The sequence below is a fragment of the Schistocerca americana genome, chromosome 10 (assembly GCF_021461395.2).
Source record: "Schistocerca americana isolate TAMUIC-IGC-003095 chromosome 10, iqSchAmer2.1, whole genome shotgun sequence".
NCBI classification, from domain to species: Eukaryota; Metazoa; Arthropoda; class Insecta; order Orthoptera; family Acrididae; genus Schistocerca; species Schistocerca americana.
The window spans coordinates 55,727,173-55,748,846 of record NC_060128.1 but is presented as its reverse complement, the minus strand read 5'-3'; the positions used below and the strand labels follow the sequence as shown (position 1 = coordinate 55,748,846).

The following is a 21,674-nucleotide window of genomic DNA, read 5'->3' as shown; positions in this document are numbered from 1 at the left end:
GCGTCTGTAGCACGTCATCTTCGTGGTGCAGGAATTTTAATGGACACTAGTGTATTATTTTGTTCTAATAAAACTGATTAATACGAGTTGTTTAATTGTCTAGCGAACCGAGTAGGTAGGATTCAAGGACGCAACCTTTCCTTATCCTAAATTTCATATGCAGTGCGCCAATTTTAGAAAATAGAGACAGAATTAACTGACCCTTTTCTCTGCAACGGAACATTGAGACTATTCAGATAACACGTTATGTGGGTGACTAATGATAGATTAACAACCCACTGAGGGTCACGAATCGGCCACATCATTTCACGTCCAGAACAAGATGCTGTTCAAGCAAAAGGAGGAAACGTAGCAGTGTTTCACTCCTACTCAGCCATCTTACCTGACAAATATAGGGTGCGTCGTTGAAGCCAGATTCCAGTGAATCCCGTAACTCTCGAAACTGTCTGTGAATGAGACCTGCAGACTGTACGAAATTGACAGTCCTAACAGCGACACTGAGAAACCCGCCAAGTTGCACAGTCTTCGCACTAAGTGCTTTTTGATGAGTAACACAGTGCGCTGGTGGTCTCGACGTTAGGGATCACGGGTTTGCTTCATACTTCGTACACCTTTAGTAGCCAATGAGAAGGACATCATGCGTGAGTGGTAACGTGCACTGCTCTGGAAATTCCGACAAAATCGCAACAGAAGTTTTACGCGAGCCGGCCGCTGTGGCGGAGCGGTTCTAGGCGCTTGAGTCCGGAACCGTGCTGCTGCTACGGTGGCAGGTTCGAATCCTGCCTCGGGCATGGATGTGTGTGATGTCCTTAGGTTAGTTAGGTTTAAGTAGTTCTATGGTCTCGGGGACTGGTGACCTCAGAAGTTAAGTCCCATAGTGCTCAGAGCCATTCGAACCATTCATTAAATACAGGCGTGTGCAGGGATGCCAACAGCACTTCGCCCCAACACACCACTCGCACGAAATTACGAACGTTCCCGAGTTTCGTAAACAGACCTCGTTTATCATTTTCCTACACATGGTTGAGGAAATGTTGTAACCTCCCAAAAATAATTATATAATAACCTCCCAACAGTAAAATATATAATTGTATAATTGACATTCAGTGTAACTACCCAACAGATAAATTCCGTAACCTACCAATAATAAAATGTGACCAACCTCCTAATAAAAAATGTGACTCATATGTAACCTTTCAAAAATTAACTGTCTGTGATTTTAAACAGGTAAATTTGGACGTCAGCAGTGCTGCGTCATGGCCCTGAAAGATCATACTGAACAAACTGAAAATTCTTACCTCAATTAAGTCGCCGGATAACGCGTGTGTATATATCTGCTCCTGTAAGAAAATTTTTCTGGCACAGCCCAGTTCAATGCTGGCCGATAGATTTGTCAGGTATAAAAAGAGACAACTGATTTTTCTTTGCAATAATTGGGATGACCATGGATTGGAGAAATTAGTAAATTCTTTAAATTCAGATGAAAGAGTGTCAAAAGTTAGTTTTTATAAGAAAGATTATTATTAAGCGATTTTTTAAAAACATTTAAAAGGGGGCTTGAAATGACAATACTACATATGCGCGGGGCCGCTTTTACCTTATACTACATCTCTCAGGCACCGCCATCGCTCCCCACGACCGGCCCAGCCAACTCCGTACACGAGGCTGCTAGCTACCGCTTGCCACACAGTTCCTACTGCAGACAACTCTGCTCTCTGGTCTGAGATTCTCTTACAGCTTACATATCGCAGGCAGCGCGTGAGCAACCCATCGAAATTACATCTGCTCGAGTGCGCTAGCAACAAATTCCTTAGTTATGGACCTCTTACAATGTCAAGTCGTAAACATCCAGATGCGCAAAAACTAGTATTTGTTTAACATGGAATGGAAATTACGCAGAATCTTACTATCGGGTCTTTGATAATTAGAGCGTTCAACGACTTCCAACAAACTCCACGCACAATGTCAAAGGTTCCCTTACGTGCCTAGTATTTGACGCTTTTTCTCATTTGTAAAGTAGTCAGAAGTCTGAAAGTGCTTTATGCATGGGAGTTCGATTCTTTAAGGGATCATGGGTTTACTGTTTTTGCATGGAGGCTTAATTAAATATGATGCAAATATTATTTAGTTTATAGTAGCTGCCTGTCCGATTACGCTATTCTCGTAAACGGTTGGCCCTGACTAGAATTATTACGCAATCTGACTGCAACAAACAATGAAAGAAAATTTTCGTAAACACAGTTAATTAATTAAGTCCCCAGCAACTATAAAACCTACAAAACCAATAAGCACAAGAGTAACTGTTCTGTATGTGGGAGTGTGACTCAACGTACACATCTGGCACGGTTCTTCTCCAACAAGACAAGAATCTTTAAATACCAATTATACTGACGTGATAAAAGAAAATTAGAAAAACTATAATTACGCAAGAAAAACTATAATTACGCAAGAAAAACTATAATTACGCAAGAAAAACTATAATTACGCAAGAAAAACTATAATTACGCAAGAAAACCAGAATTCACTCTAATACAAGAAGCCAGATGCTTTGTTGACTGAACCTGTAATGACGCATTATTTCAGACACACAAATAATAAAAGAACATTGTGGTTTTTACCTTCATATATATTGACGAAATGCACTCTGATCATTACAATAACATCTGCTATCTCTCCCATCAAATAACTGGATAAAACATGGAACAAACACTCCTTACTACAACATCTCGACAAGCCTTGCCCACTAGCACATCTCAACACGAACTGTCTTCTACGAGCTCTGCCCACGCACTCACCTCTACGAGTTCTTAACAGGCACTGTGGAGGCGGCTTAATAGTACTCTTTGGCGCAATCTCTGGCGCAGTGGCTCAGTGTAGCCACCTTTCATATGCCCCTCCTCCACAGGCCAGAATTTGATGGTATTTTTGCCAGCATTGGTGGTGAAAATACCACCAAATTCGTCCAGAAAAATACAGACAAAAATAAAAGATAATATTAATACCTAAATATCACATAATTAGTTAAAATTTTGGCTTTGCACTGACCTTTCAATATCCTAATATATAAAATACAGTAGGCAATACAAATTTTTTCATACATGTGGCTTTACATAATAGTTTACACAATACACAAAAAATCAGTTTATACAAATGTTCACATAAAATGCTTTCAATGATTAGTTTATACAAAAAAAGACACCAACATGTGACATCATTTCAGTAGAAGCAGTCCATCAGTGGCACCCAGTAAAGTTTAGCAGGTACACCCAGCAACAAGTCACATTAGTTCAGTAGAAGCAATCCATCAGAGGCACCCAGCAATGTTGAGTAGGTGCAGACAGCAACAAGTGACTTCATTGCAGTAGAAACAGTCCATCAGTTGCACCCAGCAATGTTGAGCAGGTGCAGGCACCAACAAGTGACATCATTTCAGCAGAAACAGTCCATCGGTTGCACCCCGCAAAGTTGAGCAGGTGCAGACACCAACAAGTGACTTCATTTCAGTAGAAGCAGTCCATCAGTTGCACCCAGCAATGTTGAGAGCAGGTGCAGACACCAACAAGTGACTTCATTTCAGTAGAAGCAGTCCATCAGTTGCACCCAGCAATGTTCAAGAGGTACACACAGCAACAAGTCCCATTATTTCAGTAAAAGGCAGTCCATCAGTTGCACCCAGCAATGTTGAGCAGGTGCAGAGAGCAGTCCATGATATTCACTATCACTGATCACACAGTTCATCAGCAGAAATTAATCATTCCTAAGTGTCACACATTACGTTGAAAAGTGCAGGTAACAGTCCATAATATTCACCTTCACTAATCTGACAGTTCAGGCATGAACAATAGTTTGAAAACACATACAAATGCTTTTACAATGCTCTTACACTAAACATACAAATTCTAATAAACACACAAAAGATGTCAGATACTTGTCATATTAACTATTACAAATGCTCAAATATCAGTAAACCTATAATATTTATGGGTGTCAGTGCAAGCCACTACAAACAAATAAAATAATATTTACGAGATAGGTGGGTAGGATTAGGAAACGAAAACACACAAAACACACTCACTCGTCTTTCATCCACATTAAGTACTACTGTGTAATTGAATAGTGTTAACTGTGTAAATGCAATTCTGTCAAAATCTGATGTGCATCATGTGTATCAAGTAGTAATGGCAGCAATGTATCACAGTCAATAATAGTTAAGTCAACGTCATAGTCATCATGTCAAGACCAATGTTTGCGAAGCCAGATCAAATGTACTGTTGTTGAACAACTGTCAGTGAGCCAAGATATGCAAATACTTCCTCTCTTCAAAAAAAAAAAACTATATACTGCTTAGTGATTTAACAAAGTGTGTGTATAGACTATCTTCCTTCTACTTTAGTGTTCTAGTCTGCTATCTTCATCCTCCTTATTCCATAAGACCAACAAAAAAAATATGCATCTCACTTACTTTACCTCTTATCCACCAAAACTCCAATAATCATCAACTTCACACAATCTCAATAATACCTCAATAATACTTCTTCAATACGTCGATACATATAAATCTTATCATCAATATCATTTACCTTACCTCTTGTCCACAAAAACTCCAATAATCATCAACTTCATACAATCTCAATAATACCTCAATAATACCTCTTCAATGCGTCGATACATATAAACCTTATTACCAATCTCATTTCACTTCCATAACAACTCTTTCCTCTAGTCAGTCTCCTCGAACAAGTACAGATAAAATCCTAATTCAAACCTCATCATCCCATACAATCCGAAGACACATTGTCAACACACAACCTCTGTGTAATCCATCTGAGCCAAATCTTCTACTCATTATGAATTATAAGCAAAAGAAATGCATACCTGACCTCTAACAGACTTAGTTCGAATAACTCTCAGTAATTACGTACGATTACGGAATGTGAATGATCACAATATTTCACAGTGTGTACACCACTTCAAGAATTATGGCAAACAGAAGCAAACATGTGGAGTATTTCTTGTGTCAAGTGTCACTTCCTATTTCAACTGCTCACGAAAAATGCAGTGTAATAACTGTCAATGGTCTAAACCTAGTTTTGGTATGTCATGTCGTTAGCTTCCTTCCTATTAGCATACATTTATACAGCTTCCATAAAACCTCAGCTCATGTGACTTCTATGAAGTTTCTTGTACCAATGTCGTTCGTCGAATTATAGCAGTTCATTTTCTTATCTTAAAAATGTAAGGCACTGACCGTAAGCAAAACAAGCACTAGCGAGTAAATATACCAGTAGAGAACAGAATGTCAACAAGTGGATGCAGCACAATCCTTACAACGAGGCTCTGCCAAGCGAACAATCTATAACCTATACCATAGTGTAACCTAAACTCTATGTTCGTACACTGTACATCAGCATTGCTATATACCAAATTAAAGAGTAGTTGTGACGACAAAACAGAAACGTGTAAATATGCAATCCACACGCATAGCAGCAAACATATGTTATCTAACATAATAAACAGGTCATTAGCATCATATCAGCATAAGCAAATAAATGTTCATATGTCATCTTAATAAGTAAACATGAAGGCGCAAGCAGATAAATCACAAAGTATAACTTACATACCTAACCACATCAGCACAATAAATCAGGTGACAATTATAATTTAAATAAATAAGCACAGCAGGCACATAATTAAAAAAATATGACATCAGTGAAAAAGCAGTGCAGCCAAGCGATGCATAATATACACAAGTTACCACCCAGTTCATTAATAATCATTGTCAAAATCAGTTAACGTACGCAAGCACGTCGCTTCACAAGTAATTTCATAGAACATGAAATTTAGCACAAAGTATGAATCACGTAATTGCGAGCAGCAGATTACGTCTAAAGTACGTACCTAAGTGGAAATATGTTACCTGAAAAAGAAACTCAATTAATAGTTACCTTTTTAGTTTATTAGTTTCTTCTTGGAAATTACATTCTTCCTGAAAATTTCTCGATAGCAAGTCGTCTTAACGTTGGACACGCACAGAATTTACCTGAAGTTCTTAAATATTTTATACAACCGTATCCTGGAAAATACTGAATGTTAATAACATAATTCATCAAGTCACTATAGCTTAATACTGAATTTAATCGGAGAAATTAAACTGTGTATTTGTTTACGGCTGTCAGTGCATTCGCACTGAGCGCTCGATCAGCTGTAGGCGCGTGACGTAGGAAGCAATGTTCGCGGTCAACGACTGCCTTGTGCGGCGCGCAGACTTGACTGTTGCTTTGAGTATGTGCCGCCGCCAAAACACAGCGCGGTATCCTTGTACTCTCCGCATGTTTACATGTAGCTGTGAGTTTCTCTAAAGTATGTCATTCCACAAAAATTTTTACGTTAGATATATGATGTATTCCTTTAGAGCGTCAAGATTTAAGAGTTTCTACTTCGACAGTGTTATCATGAATAATTTTACGAATTCTATATGGACCGTTATAAAGCAGAAAAAATTTGCGACACAAGCCTTTTCCTTTGTGAGATAAACGATGAGACTTAATTAACACTTTTTGACCAACTGACAAGATTTTTGAACGACCAGGACGCTTAGCTGATCTCTCTCTTCTAGCAGCTGCAGATGCAATATTTCGTAGAGCCAGGTTGACAACTTCAGAATGCCGTAGTTTCCGTGAAGGCGGAAAAGGAACGATTTCAGATATGCGATTTGTCGGTGCTTTATTTTTTAATACCAGTATTGGCGGTAAAGAAGTTGAATCATTAGAGAGTTCATTCAGAATGTTTTGAAAAATATGAAGATACTGATCCCAAGTTCTGTGATACTGATGACAATAAAGTCGACACAATTTATTGATTTCCTTCATCCATCTCTCTGAAGCGTTAGATTGTGGGTGAAAAAGTGAAATGAAGATTGGTTTAATTTTACGACGCTGTAGAGTACGAAGCCAAATTTTAGAACGAAACTGTGATCCATTATCTGATATAACCTTATCAACATGACCAACTTCTTTAAGAAAATGTTTGATGAAAGCGTTAGATACTGAACGAGCTGTTGCTTTGCGTAACGGTGTAAAACACACATATTTTGACGTCAGTTCCACTGCTACGAAAATGTACGCAAAACCATTAGTAGATCGAACCACTGGACCGAACAAATCGACTGCAGCCATCTCCTTTAATTTCGCTGGAATGATAGGAAACAACGGTGCTCTGTGAGAAACTGTTGGCGGCTTAGCCTTTTGACATAATTTGCATTTGGCCAGAACAGATCGAATACGTTTTTCCATATGACTGAAGTAGCAATTTTCTCGTAATTTGTGAAAGCATTTTCTGGGACCAAAGTGTGCATAACTGAAATGCGTATACCAAATCAATTTATTGACCCACTCATCAGGAATACAAACTAACCAAACAGAGTTGTCGACCGATTTTCGTTTAAAAAGAATGTCATTGCGGACTAAATAATGCTGTCTAATCGCTATGCTTTCCTTTCTCCTCCACTTCTCCTTAATGTCCTTCCAGATTGGATCCTTATTTTGCTCCTTAGCGATGTCCTGGAGCGAAGACGAAATAAAGTTCTCAAACGCAACACCTTGAACATACATCAAACAATAATTGTTTTCTTTGCAGTCCTCTTCAGCACTTTGTTTCAAACCCATAGGTGCACGTGATAAAGCATCAGCAATATTATTTGAAGAACCCTGTATGTAAACAATACTAAAATCAAATTCCTGTAGATACAGCGCCCATCATGACAATCTGCCATGAGTTAATTTTGTCGACATGAGAAATTCCAGAGCTCGATGATCGGTGTAAACCTTAGTATGTCTGCCAAACAAAAATGTGCGAAATTTTGTGAAAGCCCAAACAACAGCCAAAGCTTCAAGTTCCGTAATCGAATAATTCTTTTCTGATTTAGAAAGAACACGACTTCCAAATGCAATAGTTTTCTGGACTACAACGCCGTCTTCTTCTATCTCTTGAAATAAATGTGCACCTAGGCCTTTGTATGATGAGTCCGTCGCCAAACAAAATTCTTTAGATAAATCCGGATGTGAAAGGAGTGGAGCAGCAACTAAATCATCACGAAGCTGTTCAAATTCTGACTGAGCTTCCTCATCCCAACACCAATTAGATTTCTTTCCAGATAGTTCACATAAACGAGGTGTGGCCAAATCGTCCAATTTAACAAAGCGTCTAAGAAAATTACAGACACCAAGGAAACTACGAACATCACGTTTTGTGGTAGGAACAGCTTAGTTACGAATAGCGTCTGATTTTTCTGGATCAGGAAGAATACCTTCTGTAGAAATAATGTGACCGAGAAATTTCACCTGAGAACGACCAAATTCAGATTTTTCTAAGTTCACTGTAATGCCAACTCTTGCAAAAATACGTAACAATGAATCCAAAATTTTGTTGTGCTCACTCCAAGAATGTTTAGCAATAAGAATATCGTCAACATATGAAGTAATATTGTCACGAAGAAAAACAGGTAAAATTTCATTTAAGCTACGAATGAATGCCGCTGAAGATACAGTAAGTCCAAACGGTAATTTCCGAAACTGGTAACAGTTACCAAAGGCTAAAAAGGCAGTGTATTTTCTACAATCAGGGTGGAGTTCTATTTGCCAAAAACTTGCGCGCATATCAATCGTGGATAAAACTTTAATTCCATGAAAATGTTGAAGAAGTTCATCTAAATTTTGTGGGCGGTCAGTTTCAGGAATGATGATGTTATTTATCTGTCTGGAATCCAGAACCAAACGAATTGACCCATCCTTTTTAAGAACAACGTGTAATGGACTAGTATAAGGACTGACTGCAGGCTCAATAATGCCCTGATCTAACATGTACTGAAGTTCATTCTTAACCTTGTCTCTGTAAGCCAAAGGAATAGCGTACGTTTTCCCGCGAAATGGTGTGTGTTCTTTTACTTTAAATAAATATTGTAAGCCTTGTATAGTTCCTGTGTGATGACTAAACACTGTAGCATGTGAAGTCAAAATGTGGTGCAGCTCTTCTCTTGCAACGTCATCTGGCACTTCAGCTTTCTTAACCTTTTCATTAATTAATTCTTCGCTATTAATTATATCATCCATCGCGTCCCTGTCTCTATTGTCATTGTCATGAATGAACACATTGTCGTCATAATGCTCAACGAAAACATCAGAAGTAAGAAACCTTAAACATTTTGTATCTGACTCAGATCTTGTTAAACACTCGAAAAATTTCAAACATTTCGGCATTCCAGCAACAGTCAAATTTACACTTCCTTCTTTAAAGTTCAAAATTGCCTTATGTGCGTTAAGAAACTCCATACCTAATATAATTTGGGTACTGAGTAATGGAACAATAATAAAATTAGCAGAAAATTCGCATCCTTGACAAATGAAATTTAAGTTGGTCTGTTGTTTGACTTCCACACTTTTTCCAGAAATAGCACCTCGAATTGTAGTTTTAGAAATAGGTAACACAGGACAAGCAATAGTTCTTACACATATACGAAAAACTGATTCACTAATGACGTTCAATGGGCTCCCAGAGTCTAAAACTGCAGTGAACTTATTCTTACCGACACATACTTCAATAACAGGGTGTAAAAATGCGTCTACATTATTTTCCTTTTCGTCTAACAAAATGTCTCTCATGTCTTCCAGGCGTACGTAGTGTAAAGTCGTAGTGTCATTCCTTTCTGAACCGTCTATATTGCTGCCAGAAGCCGAAGCTACAAGTCATTGTCGATTGTTTGCGTCACGTCTTTGATTATTCGCGTCATTTCGCGGATCAATTTCAACGATTTGCACTTGTCTCTCTGAAGTTCTGTCACGTGGAGGATGCCAATTAGGTCCCTCCTGTCTGTTAGATGCCAATTCTTGGCTATGTCTGTTATTAAAATTTCTGTTTTCCGGTCTGTCTGCATAACTACTTCTTGTGTAATATCGGCTGTCACTTCTGAAATTATTGTTGTATCTACTACCCTGTAGTAAGAATTTCTATTACTGTTTGAATAATTTCTGTCTTGATAATACCGATCACTGTTTCCGTATGATTGATCATTCCGGTACGAATTACCGTTGTTATAGTTGTCTGTGTAATTTCTGTTAGAACGTCTGTTATTGTCATAGTGCTGGTATCTGTCCTGTCTGTTACGTCTGTCATTCTCAAAATTACCCATATAACGCCCGTTCCGATCACTATCTCTTTTCTCTGAAAGTCTATTGTAATTACTGTTACTGAAAAAGTTACAAGAGGTCCCGTCGTCGTTGTCATACTCAAGTTCTTGCAACAAAGTCTTAAAAGTCTCGATGTCGTCTTTACATCTTCCAGCTAAAGCAATTTGTCTTATGGATTGTGGCAACTTAGTTAAACAAATGCGAATTAATTCAGTCGGGCTAAAAGGGTTGGACAGGAACTGATTCTTTCGAATCATGTCTTCAAAGTACTCTGCCGGCGTGCGGAACTCAGACTGTTTAAAATTACGCTGCATGATCAGACTATGTTTGACTCTGTCTTGTGTGTTTTCGGACCAATATGCCGATAGAAATGCATGATAAAAATCATTTAGATTATTGCAATCTCTAATGAGTGCGCGCATCCGCGTCGCCGGTTCGTTTTCTAAATATCCACACATAAATTCCAGTTTGTGACTTAGTGGCCAATTTGGTGGGAGTGCGTACATAAATTGATCTAACCATGCACATGGGTGTATGTCATTCTTAGAATTGCGGAAGATCTTAAATTTCCGGACAGTCAAAAAGTGTTTATAGTCAAAGTTTTCGCCTCGTGGCGACAAAGACCTACCGCGTCTGTCCCAGTCCGAATGTCGATTATTGTAAAGTTCGCGCGCCTGGCGCTCTTTTGTTGCATCCCGTAAATGAAACAAATTATTTTCTTCAAACCCCTCTGCTACCTGTGATTCTAAATTTCTTCTGCTATCTTTTCCTACAATTTCGCCTTCGATCTGTTTGACTTGCTTTCGCAATGCCTCAACTTCCCTTTTAACGCGTTCATTAAATTTTCCCTGATTTTCAACATGTTTATTTATGTTCTGGTGCTCTTCGGTTTCTGCGAATGGTAATGGAGCTGTATCATCCGAATCTCTGTCCCCATGTAAACTAAGATTTGTCAATTTATCTGATATCTCCTCAACTCTTTCCGCAAAATCACCTATTTTTTCTTTCTGTTTATTTACGTCTTCCGTAAGTGTCGCGACTCGGGTTTCAGTATTGACACATTTGGTAGTTAACTGTTCATATTGTTGTGTTAGATTATTTAATCTGTCATTTGGTACGGATTCCTCGATTCTCTCAAATATTTCTTCCTTATCTTTTGCACGTTGTAAATTTAACTCTGAAAATTTCTGTACTATCACGCGATCTCTTTCTTCCTGTTCTCTATCCTGTTCCCTTTGTCTAATCTCTACTGCAACTAATCTATTATTATGAGAATTCAAAATCGGTTGTACTTCTTCTCTGATTTCTTTCTTTAATTCATCTTTCATATTTTTGAAACATGTTCCTATTCGTGAATCTAACCGTGTTTCCAAAGTTCCCATCTCTGTTTTAATTGTTCCAATCTCTGTTTTAAATTCAGATCCTAACCGAGTTTCCATTGTTCCCATCCGTGTTTCCATTTGTGAGTCTAACCGTGTTGCCAAAGTTCCCATCTCTGTTTTTAATTCAGATCGTAACTGTGATCCCAAATTTAATATTGCACCCATCAACTGCTCCATATTAAATGGTTCAGAATTCTTTTCGCCCCTAACATTTCCCGCTAAACCAGTTTCCTTCGTCATAGCTGTAAAGCTATCTGTGTTCGATACTATTCCAGAATCTTCTATCGTTAATCTCGGATTCTGTGAATTATCTGATTGCGAAAAATTTTGAAATGGTTCCGGACTATTTTCCCGACTTATTACATTGTTTTCCACCTCATTATCCACCATACTGTTTTCCTCTGTTGGCGAGTTCGCCATGTCAACAATTTCGTCATTCTCACTATTCATCATTTTTGCCTTTTTCATTGATCGCGTAATCATTTACAAAACATAAAAAATTCGTCACTGTTCGAAAATCACACACAATGACTCCTTATCTCCAACAATACTATTCACACGAGATGTTTCCCTCAAACACGATTAACGAACAATTGAAACAATTGCACAAAATTGTCAAACGCGTATACAAGGCAATAAAAATTAAATTTTGAAAAATACCATTAGAAAAATGCCAATTACCAAATCTACACATGCAAAATAGACTACAATTACTAAACTACAAATTACTACAACAATACTACCGTCTACTATTTTCACAATCAGAAAAATTCCAAGGGACGATCCTGGCAGGGTCGCCACGTGCATGGGGGCTTAATTAAATATGATGCAAATATTTTTTAGTTTATAGTAGCTGTCTGTCCGATTACGCTATTCTCGTAAACGGTTGGCCCTGACTAGAATTATTACGCAATCTGACTGCAACAAACAATGAAAGAAAATTTTCGTAAACACAGTTAATTAATTAAGTCCCCAGCAACTATAAAACCTACAAAACCAATAAGCACAAGAGTAACTGTTCTGTATGTGGGAGTGTGACTCAACGTACACATCTGGCACGGTTCTTCTCCAACAAGACAAGAATCTTTAAATACCAATTATACTGACGTGATAAAAGAAAATTAGAAAAACTATAATTACGCAAGAAAAACTATAATTACGCAAGAAAAACTATAATTACGCAAGAAAAACTATAATTACGCAAGAAAACCAGAATTCACTCTAATACAAGAAGCCAGATGCTTTGTTGACTGAACCTGTAATGACGCATTATTTCAGACACACAAATAATAAAAGAACATTGTGGTTTTTACCTTCATATATATTGACGAAATGCACTCTGATCATTACAATAACATCTGCTATCTCTCCCATCAAATAACTGGATAAAACATGGAACAAACACTCCTTACTACAACATCTCGACAAGCCTTGCCCACTAGCACATCTCAACACGAACTGTCTTCTACGAGCTCTGCCCACGCACTCACCTCTACGAGTTCTTAACAGGCACTGTGGAGGCGGCTTAATAGTACTCTTTGGCGCAATCTCTGGCGCAGTGGCTCAGTGTAGCCACCTTTCATTTTATACATAATGTGCAAAGTAATGGTCCGGTCACACTACATTGGGGTCTGCGCCAAGTTACTTTTACGTTTGAAATCAGAATCACTCGCTGTGTTCTGCTTGCTAGAAACTCTTCACTCCAGTCACACAGCTGGTCTGACGCTCCACCTGCCCGTGCTTCGTTCACAAGCGCCAGCGGGAACTCCACCGGATGCCGGCCGGTGTGACCGAGCGGTTCGGGTTCGACTGCTGCCTCGGGCATGGGTGTGCGTGATGTCCTTAGGTTAGTTAGGTTTAAGCAGTTCTAAGTTCTAGGGGACTGATGACCTAAGATGTTAAGTTCCATACTGCTCAGAGCCATTTGAACCATTCTACCGAACGATTTGATCCTTTTGGCATCTAGGAGAGACAGATCGTATATGCAATGAAAGTTTATGTGTGTGTGTGTGTGTGTGTGTGTGTGTGTGTGTGTGTGTAACTAGTCAGTTAAATAATATAATGTCTTGTAAATTTCGTACTATGAATTAAAGACTTATTTTTCCTTCTCCATTTTGTTTTCCAGGTGAGTTGGCCAAGCGACGGCGTTTTGCAACCAGCCTAGCCCCTCCTGGTAAGTGAAAACAGCGCCAATAGTACATTATTTCATCGGCAAACAAGTGCTTGCCCTACTTCAGTTCTGTAAACTTAAACGTGATCGATCGTAGATCTCGACGCACGCTGCAGGTAGTCGTGCAGTGTATGGGTCAAGAATCGGTTTCCGTACAGTTGGTATCGATGGATCAGCGATTGGTAGGTAGCCCAACGAACTGTCGAGCGCTTACACAGAAGAAAGGGAACGGTGTCGTTAGAGGACACGATCGACATGCAGTCAGTGCTCGCCAGCGCCAAGCACTCGTATACACCAGTGTCTGCCCTAAGAAATTCAAGGTGTGGTGAGGGCAAACATCTAACTTGCGGGACGCAAGTAAATCGTAATGAAGAACAATTCGCGCACGACAGAGGTCGCTAAAAAGAAAAAAAATATCATTCAAGGGGTGCTCAGTATTGTTAAACAGACAGACAGACAGATCGCTAGATGGATAGACAAATGTGTAGACAAATACTTCACGTTTCAAGGGTTGATAGTGACGATATCTTCAAAGTATGTAGAACACAAAAAATTCACATACACATACACATACTACAAAAGGAAGACATACGATCTGCCTCGGAATGTGGCAGAAAACCCAAAGAGATTCTGGTCATACATAAAGCACAGCTGTGGCAAGACGCAATCAATACCTTCACTACACGATAACAACAGTCAAGTCACTAATGACAGTGGCAGAGTAATTAAACAAGGTTTTCCCAAACTTCTTCACTAAAGAAGACGAAGTAAATATTCCGGAATTCCAATCAAAAACAACTGCCAAGATGAGAAACATAGAAGTAGATATCCTCGGTATAGTAAAGCAGCTCAAATCCCATAATAAAGGCAAGCCCTCCTGTCCAGATTCAATACCAATCAGAGTGTGCTGATACAATTAGGATTATATACAACCGATCGCTCACAGAAAGATCAGCACCTAAGGACTGGAAAATTGCTCACGTCACACCAATACCCAAAAAGGGAAATTGGAGCAATGCGTTGAATTACAGGCCCATATCACTAACGTCGATTTGCAGCACTGTTTTGGAACATATATTGTGTTCGAACCTTATGAATTACCTCGAAGAAAAGGATTTATTTACACATAGCACGGATTCAGAAAACATCGCTCTTGTGAAACACAACTAGGTCTTTATACTCATGAAGTAATGAGTGCTATCGACAGGGGATCTGAAATTGATTCCGCATTCTTAGATTTCCACAAGCCTTTCGACACCGTTCCTCATAAGCGTCTTCTAACCAAACTGGGTGCCTCTGGAATGTCGCCTCAGTTGTGCGACTGGAATCGTGATTTCCTGTCAGAAACGTCACATTTAGTAGCAATAGACGGAAAGTCATCAAGTGAAATAGAAGTATTATCCGGCGTTCCCCAAGGAAGTGTTAAAGGCAGGCCCTCTGTTGTTCCTGATCTATATTAGCGACACAGGCGACAATGTGAGTAGCCCTCTTAGATTGTTTGCAGATGATGCTGTCATTTACCGTCTTTTAAAGTCATCAGAGGACCAAACCGAATTGCAAAATGATTTAGATAAGATATCTTTATGGTGCGAAAACTGCCAATTGACCGAGGATAAAGAAAAGTGTGAAGTTAGTCACACGAGTACTAAAAGAAATCCACTAAATTTCGATTACGCGACAAGTCACACAAATCTGAAGGCTGTAAATCCAGCTAAATACTTAGGGATTACAATTACAAAAAACCTAAATTGGAACGATCACATAGATAGTGTTGTGGGTAGAGCAAACCAAAGACTGCGATTCATTGGCAGGACACTCAGGAGGTGCAACAGTTCTACTAAAGAGACTGCTTACACCACGCTTGTCCGTTCGCCTTATCCTGGACTATTGCTGTGCGGTGTGGAACCTGCATCAGATGGGCCGACGGATGACATCGAAAATGTACAAAGAAGGGCGGCTCGTTTTGTATTATCGCGAAATAGGGGAGATAGTGCCACAGACATGATACTTGAATTGGAGTGGCAATCATTAAAACAAAGGCGTTTTTCGTTGCGACGGGATGTTCTCATGAAATTTCAATCACCAGTTTTCTCCTCCGATTCCGAAAACATTTTGGCACCCTCCTACATAGGGAGAAATGATCACGACGATAAAATAAGAGAAATTAAGGTTCACACAGAAAAATTTAAGTGCTCGTTTTCCCGCGTGCCGTTAGAGAATTGGACGGTAGAGAGACAGCTTGAAGGTGGTTCATTGAACCCTCTGCCAGGCACTTTATTGTGGATAAGAGAATAATCACGTAAATGTAGATGTACCGCATGTTCTAAATGAGAGTCATAAAATATGCGAAATACGCTTAAAAATGTGGGACGGAAGTAGTACATGTTGTTGTTGTGGTCTTCAGTCCAGAGACTGCTTTGATGCAGCTCTCCATGCTACTCTATCCTTTGCAAGTTTTTTCATCTTCCAGTACCTACTGCAACCTCATCCTTCTGAATCTGTTTAGTTTATTCATCTCTTTGTCTCCCTCTTCGATTTTTACGCTCCAATACTAAACCGGTGATCAGTTCTCCTCAATTCTGTTCAATACCTCCTCATTAGTTATGTGATCTAATCTTCAGCATTCTTCTGTAGCACGACATTTCGAAAGCTTCTATTCTCTTCTTGTCCAAACTATTTATCGTTCACGTTTCACTTCCATACAAAGCTACACTCCATACAAATGCTTTCAGAAACGACTTCCTGACACCTAAACATATACTCGAAGTTAACAAATTTCTCTTCTTCAGAAACGCCTTCCTTGCCATTGCCAGTCTACATCTTATATCCTCTCTACTTCGACCATCAGCAGTTATTACGCTCCCCAAATAGCAAAACTCCTTTACTGCTTTAAGCGTGTCATTTCCTAATCTAAGGCGCTGCAGTCATGGACTGTGCGGCTGGTCCCGGCGGAGGTTCGAGTCCTCCCTCGGGCATGGATGTGTGTGTTTGTCCTTAGGGACTGATGACCTTAGCAGTTAAGTCCCATAAGATTTCACACTCATCTGAACGTCATCCTATTCTGGTACCCTCAGCATCACCCGACTTGACTACATTCCATTATCCTCGTTTTGCTTTTGTTGATGTCCACCTTATATCCTCCTTTCAAGTCACTGTCCATAGCGTTCAACAGCTCCTCCACGTTATTTGCTGTCTCTGACAGAATTACAATGTCATCGGCGAACCTCAAAGTTTTTATTTCTTCTTCATGGATTTAAAAAAAAATGGCTCTGAGCACTATGGGACTTAACATCTATGGTCATCAGTCCCCTAGAACTTAGAACTACTTAAACCTAACTAACCTAAGGACAGCACACAACACCCAGCCATCACGAGGCAGAGAAAACCCCTGACCCCGCCGGGAATCTAACCCGGGAACCCGGGCGTGGGACCATGGATTTTAATTTCTTTTGTTTCCTTTACTGCTGGCCCAATATACAGATTGAATAACACCGGAGAGAGGCTACAACCCTGTCTCACTCCCTTCCCAACCACTGCTTCCCTTTCATGCTCCTCGACTGTTTTAACTGCCATCTGGTTTCTGTACAATCTCTAAATAGCCTTTAGCTCCCTGTATTTGACCCCTGCCACCTTCAGAATTTGAAAGAGAGTATTCCAGTCAACATTGTCAAATGCTAGAAACGTGGATTTGCCTGTCCTTAATCTATTTTCTAAGATAAGGCGTAGCGTCAGTATTGCCTCACTTGTTCCAACATTTCTACGAAATCCAAACTGATCTTCCCCGAGGTCGGCTTCTACCAGTTTTTCCATTCGTCTGTAAAGAATTCGTGTTAGTATTTTGCAGCCGTGGCTTATTAAACTAATGTACATGTACGGACAAACAAATGATTACAATTTTTAAAAAAGCAGAATGTTTCATTTAACAGAGAGAGCTTCACAAATGAAGCAAGTCAGTAACGCGTCGGTCCACCTCTGGCCCTTATGCGAGCAGTTATTCGGCTTGGCACTGATTGACAGAGTTATTGGATGTTGTCGGAAGGGACATCGTACCAAATTCTGTCCAACGCATCAAATTCTGTCCAACTGGTGCGTCAGTTCGTCAAAATCCGCAGCTGGTTGTAGGGCCCTGCCCGCCACGCTACAGACGTTCTGAACTGGGGAGAGGTACGGTGGCCTGGCTGGGCGAGGTGGGGTGGGGCTCGGCAAACCCGGATACAGGCAGCAGAAACTCTGGCCGTGTGCGGGCGTGCATTACCTTGCTGGCCCCGCAACCAGCTGCGGATTCTGACGAAGTGGCGCACCAGTTGGGCAGAATTTGGCACGATATGCCTTCGGAGGACATCCAACAACTGTGTCAGCGAGTGCCGAGTCGAATAATTGCTTGCACAAGAGCTGTTACTGACTTGCTGAAATTATGAAGCCCATTCCCTTGATTAAATCATCTAATTTTCCCGAAATTCTAATCATTTCTTTGTTTGTTTGTGCATGTGTATCAGATCTACTGGTTTCTGTCTCATTTGGATAAATTCTTCATGGTGTCTTTTTTTTTGTCTCAGACTCTAAATAAAAATTCTAGCATATATTTTAGTTAAAAAAGTTAATAGCAAATTTATCACATGGTAGAGCTTGAAATGGTGTTCTTTCCAAAATTACGTGAAATTTAAGCACCTTTTTTTATAGATCAACTGATAGCTAGGTATAGTTGACAAGGGTGGAACGTATTTTGTTTTATTTTTGACTTCAGCATGGTTGCTCTGAATCTCGACCATTCCTTTTCCGGAATGTAATTTTACGATTCTTCAAAATTCCATCCTGATAAAGACACGCTTAGGTGTCGATACGTAGGTCAAATATACCAAACATTTATTTGTAACCGGTTGGCTGTAAAATTCCTATGTTTGATAATTATGATCTTTTTTAGGTACGATGGTGTCCAACTCACTGCATTCAGATGCAACGGATAGTATGGACAGTCAGTACTGAAATCTCATAAATACACTTTTTTCCCTTGTCAATCTGGAGAGCTCGTCGTTCTACTAGGAGACAGTACGGTTCACGTGTTTTTGTTCTGCAATGAGAACACTTATTCACGCGATTTTTTTACCTAATTTTTTTCACGTTTTTATCTAATCACAAAAATAAAGCACTTCATCCGTGTTTTCCCACGCAAGAGTGATTTGCGTAACGTGTTTTCGAACACAAAAAGACCTTCTGTTCGCGCAGTACAGGTTGCTACAGCCCATACAGCGTTCCAAACTGACGGCTCATCGCGGACTAAGGACAGCCCCAGTGTGGCAGGGACGCGTCCTGTCCACCGTGAGAGATCACGTTTCTCGACAGTGCGGTACGAGGAGGTTCTTCAAACTGACTGGGGATCGCCATAGTAGCCGGTTTTACAAACAGTAAGAATGTAAATAATTTCTGTTCTTTCTTGTACGTTCAAGGAGTGCGAGAATAGACGTGGTAATAATACTTCTTTGATATAGGCATAAAGTGGAAATGTAAAGTTCGAACGTATTCCATGTGACAAGGTTTGTTCACATCGGGATTCTGTACCATAATAAACTTTTGTTTATGAAATATAGTAGTACTCGTTAATGTAATGGGTAATAAGTTTTGTTTTTGCATTACCGAAATTAAATTTGGAAAACGATGAAGTTCATGTGGCGTTAGACATAAATAACATGAAATCATCATCATCATTTAAGACTACTTACGCCTTTCAGCGTTCAGTCTGGAGCATAGTCCCCCTTATAAAATTCCTCCATGATCCCCTATTCAGTGCTAACATTGGTGCCTCTTCTGATGTTAAGCCTATTACTTCATTCTTAACCACGACTCCTTCTAGCTACTTTCATATCCGTAACCTCAACCTTGTTGATAAGGTAACCTGAATCCACCCAGCTTTCGCTCCCGTACAACAAAGTTGGTCGAAAGATTGAACGGTGCACAGATAACTTAGTCTTGGTACTGACCTCCTTCTTGCAGAAGAGAGTAGATCGTAGCTGAGCGCTCATTGCATTAGCTTTGCTACACCTCGCTCCCAGTTCTTTCACTATGTTGCCATCCTGTGAGAACATGCATCCAAAGTACTTGAAACCGTCCACCTGTTCTAACTTTGTTCCTCCTATTTGGCACTCAATCCGTTTATATTTCTTTCCCACTGACATTACTTTCGTTTTGGAGATGCTAATCTTCGTACCATACTCCTTACATTTCTGATCTAGCTCTGAAATATTACTTTGCAAACTTTCAATCGAATCTGCCATCACAACTAAGTCATCCGCATATGCAAGACTGCTTATTTTGTGTTCACATATCTTAATCTCACCCAGCCAGTCTATTGTTTTCAACATATGATCCATAAATAATATGAACAACAGTGGAGACAGGTTGCAGCCTTGTCTTACCCCTGAAACTACTCTGAACCGTGAACTCAATTTAGCGTCAACTCTAACTGCTGCCTGACTATCCATGTAAAGACCTTTAATTGCTTGCAAAAGTTTGCCTCCTATTCCATAATTTCGTAGAACAGACAATAACTTCCTCCTAGGAACCCGGGCATATGCCTTTTTTTGATCTATAAAGCATAGATACAATTCCCTGTTCCACTCGTAATACTTCTCCATTATTTGCCGTAAGCTAAAGATCTGGTCCTGACAACCTCTCAGAGGCCTAAACCCACGCTGATTTTCATCCAATTTGTCCTCAACTAATACTCGCACTGTCCTTTCAGCAATACCTGAGAAGATTTTACCGACAACATGAAATAAATAAAATAATTACAGGAAAATTAAAGAGACCTTTAGGGAAAAGATAACCACTTGCATCAATATCAAGAGCTCAGATGGAAACCCAGTTCTAAGCAAAGAAGGGAAAGCAGAAAGGTGGAAGGAGTATACATAGGGGGTTATACAAGGGCGATGTACTTGAGGACAATATTATGGAAATGGAAGAGGAGGTAGATGAAGATGAAATGGGAGATATGATACTGCGTGAAGAGTTTGACAGAGCACTGAAATACCTAAGTCGGAACAAGGCCCCGAGAATAGACAACATTTCATTACAACTACTGACAGCCTTGGGAGAGCCAGTCCTGACAAAACTCTACCATCTGCTGAGCAAGATGTATGAGACAGGGCAAATATCCTCATAATATAATTATTCCAATCCCAAGGAAAGCAGGTGTTGACAGATGTGAAAATTACCGAAATATCAGTTTAATAAGTCACAGCTGCAAAATACTAAGACGAATTCTTTACAGACGAATGGAAAAACTGATAGAAGGCGACCTCGGGGAAGATCAGTTTGGATTCCGTAGAAATGTTGGAACAGGTGAGGCAATACTGACCCTACGACTTATCTTAGAAGGAAGATTAAGGAAAGGCAAACCTACGTTTCTAGCATTTGTAGACTTAGAGAAAGCTTTTGACATTGTTGACTGGAATACTCTCTGTAGTGTTGGCAGAAGAGCCAACACTGTGTTGCTAGAGGAGGCCGAAATGCACGCGTTTAATTACACGCTGACTGGCGTGAGGTCTGGAACAGTTAAGGGAACTAATAGTAGCAAATAAAGTACGTAGTTGATGTAATACTTAACTTTAATCCGCAATTGCAGAACATCTCTCTTGACGGTACATGTTATAACCACAATATAAAATAATATCAAATGCTATGGCGCCTTGCTAGGTCGTAGCAAATGACGTAGCTGAAGGCTATGCTAACTATCGTCTCGGCAAATGAGAGCGCAGTTGTCAGTCATCCATCTCTGGCAAAGTCGGCTGTACAACTGGGGTGAGTGCCAGGACGTCTCTCTAGACCTGCCGTGTGGTGGCGCTCGGTCTGCTATCACTGACAGTGGCGACACGCGGGTCCGGCGTATACTAATGGACCGCTGCCGATTTAAAGGATACCACCTAGCAAGTGTGGTGTCTGGCGGTG

General features: G+C 39.9%; 1 protein-coding gene across 1 annotated transcript in view; it reads left to right on the top strand.

The window, feature by feature from the left end:
* The window catches only part of LOC124552490 (calexcitin-2-like), a 427,884-nt gene that overhangs the window by 31,398 nt on the left and 374,812 nt on the right, over nucleotides 1-21,674 (top strand). The window lies entirely within an intron of this gene.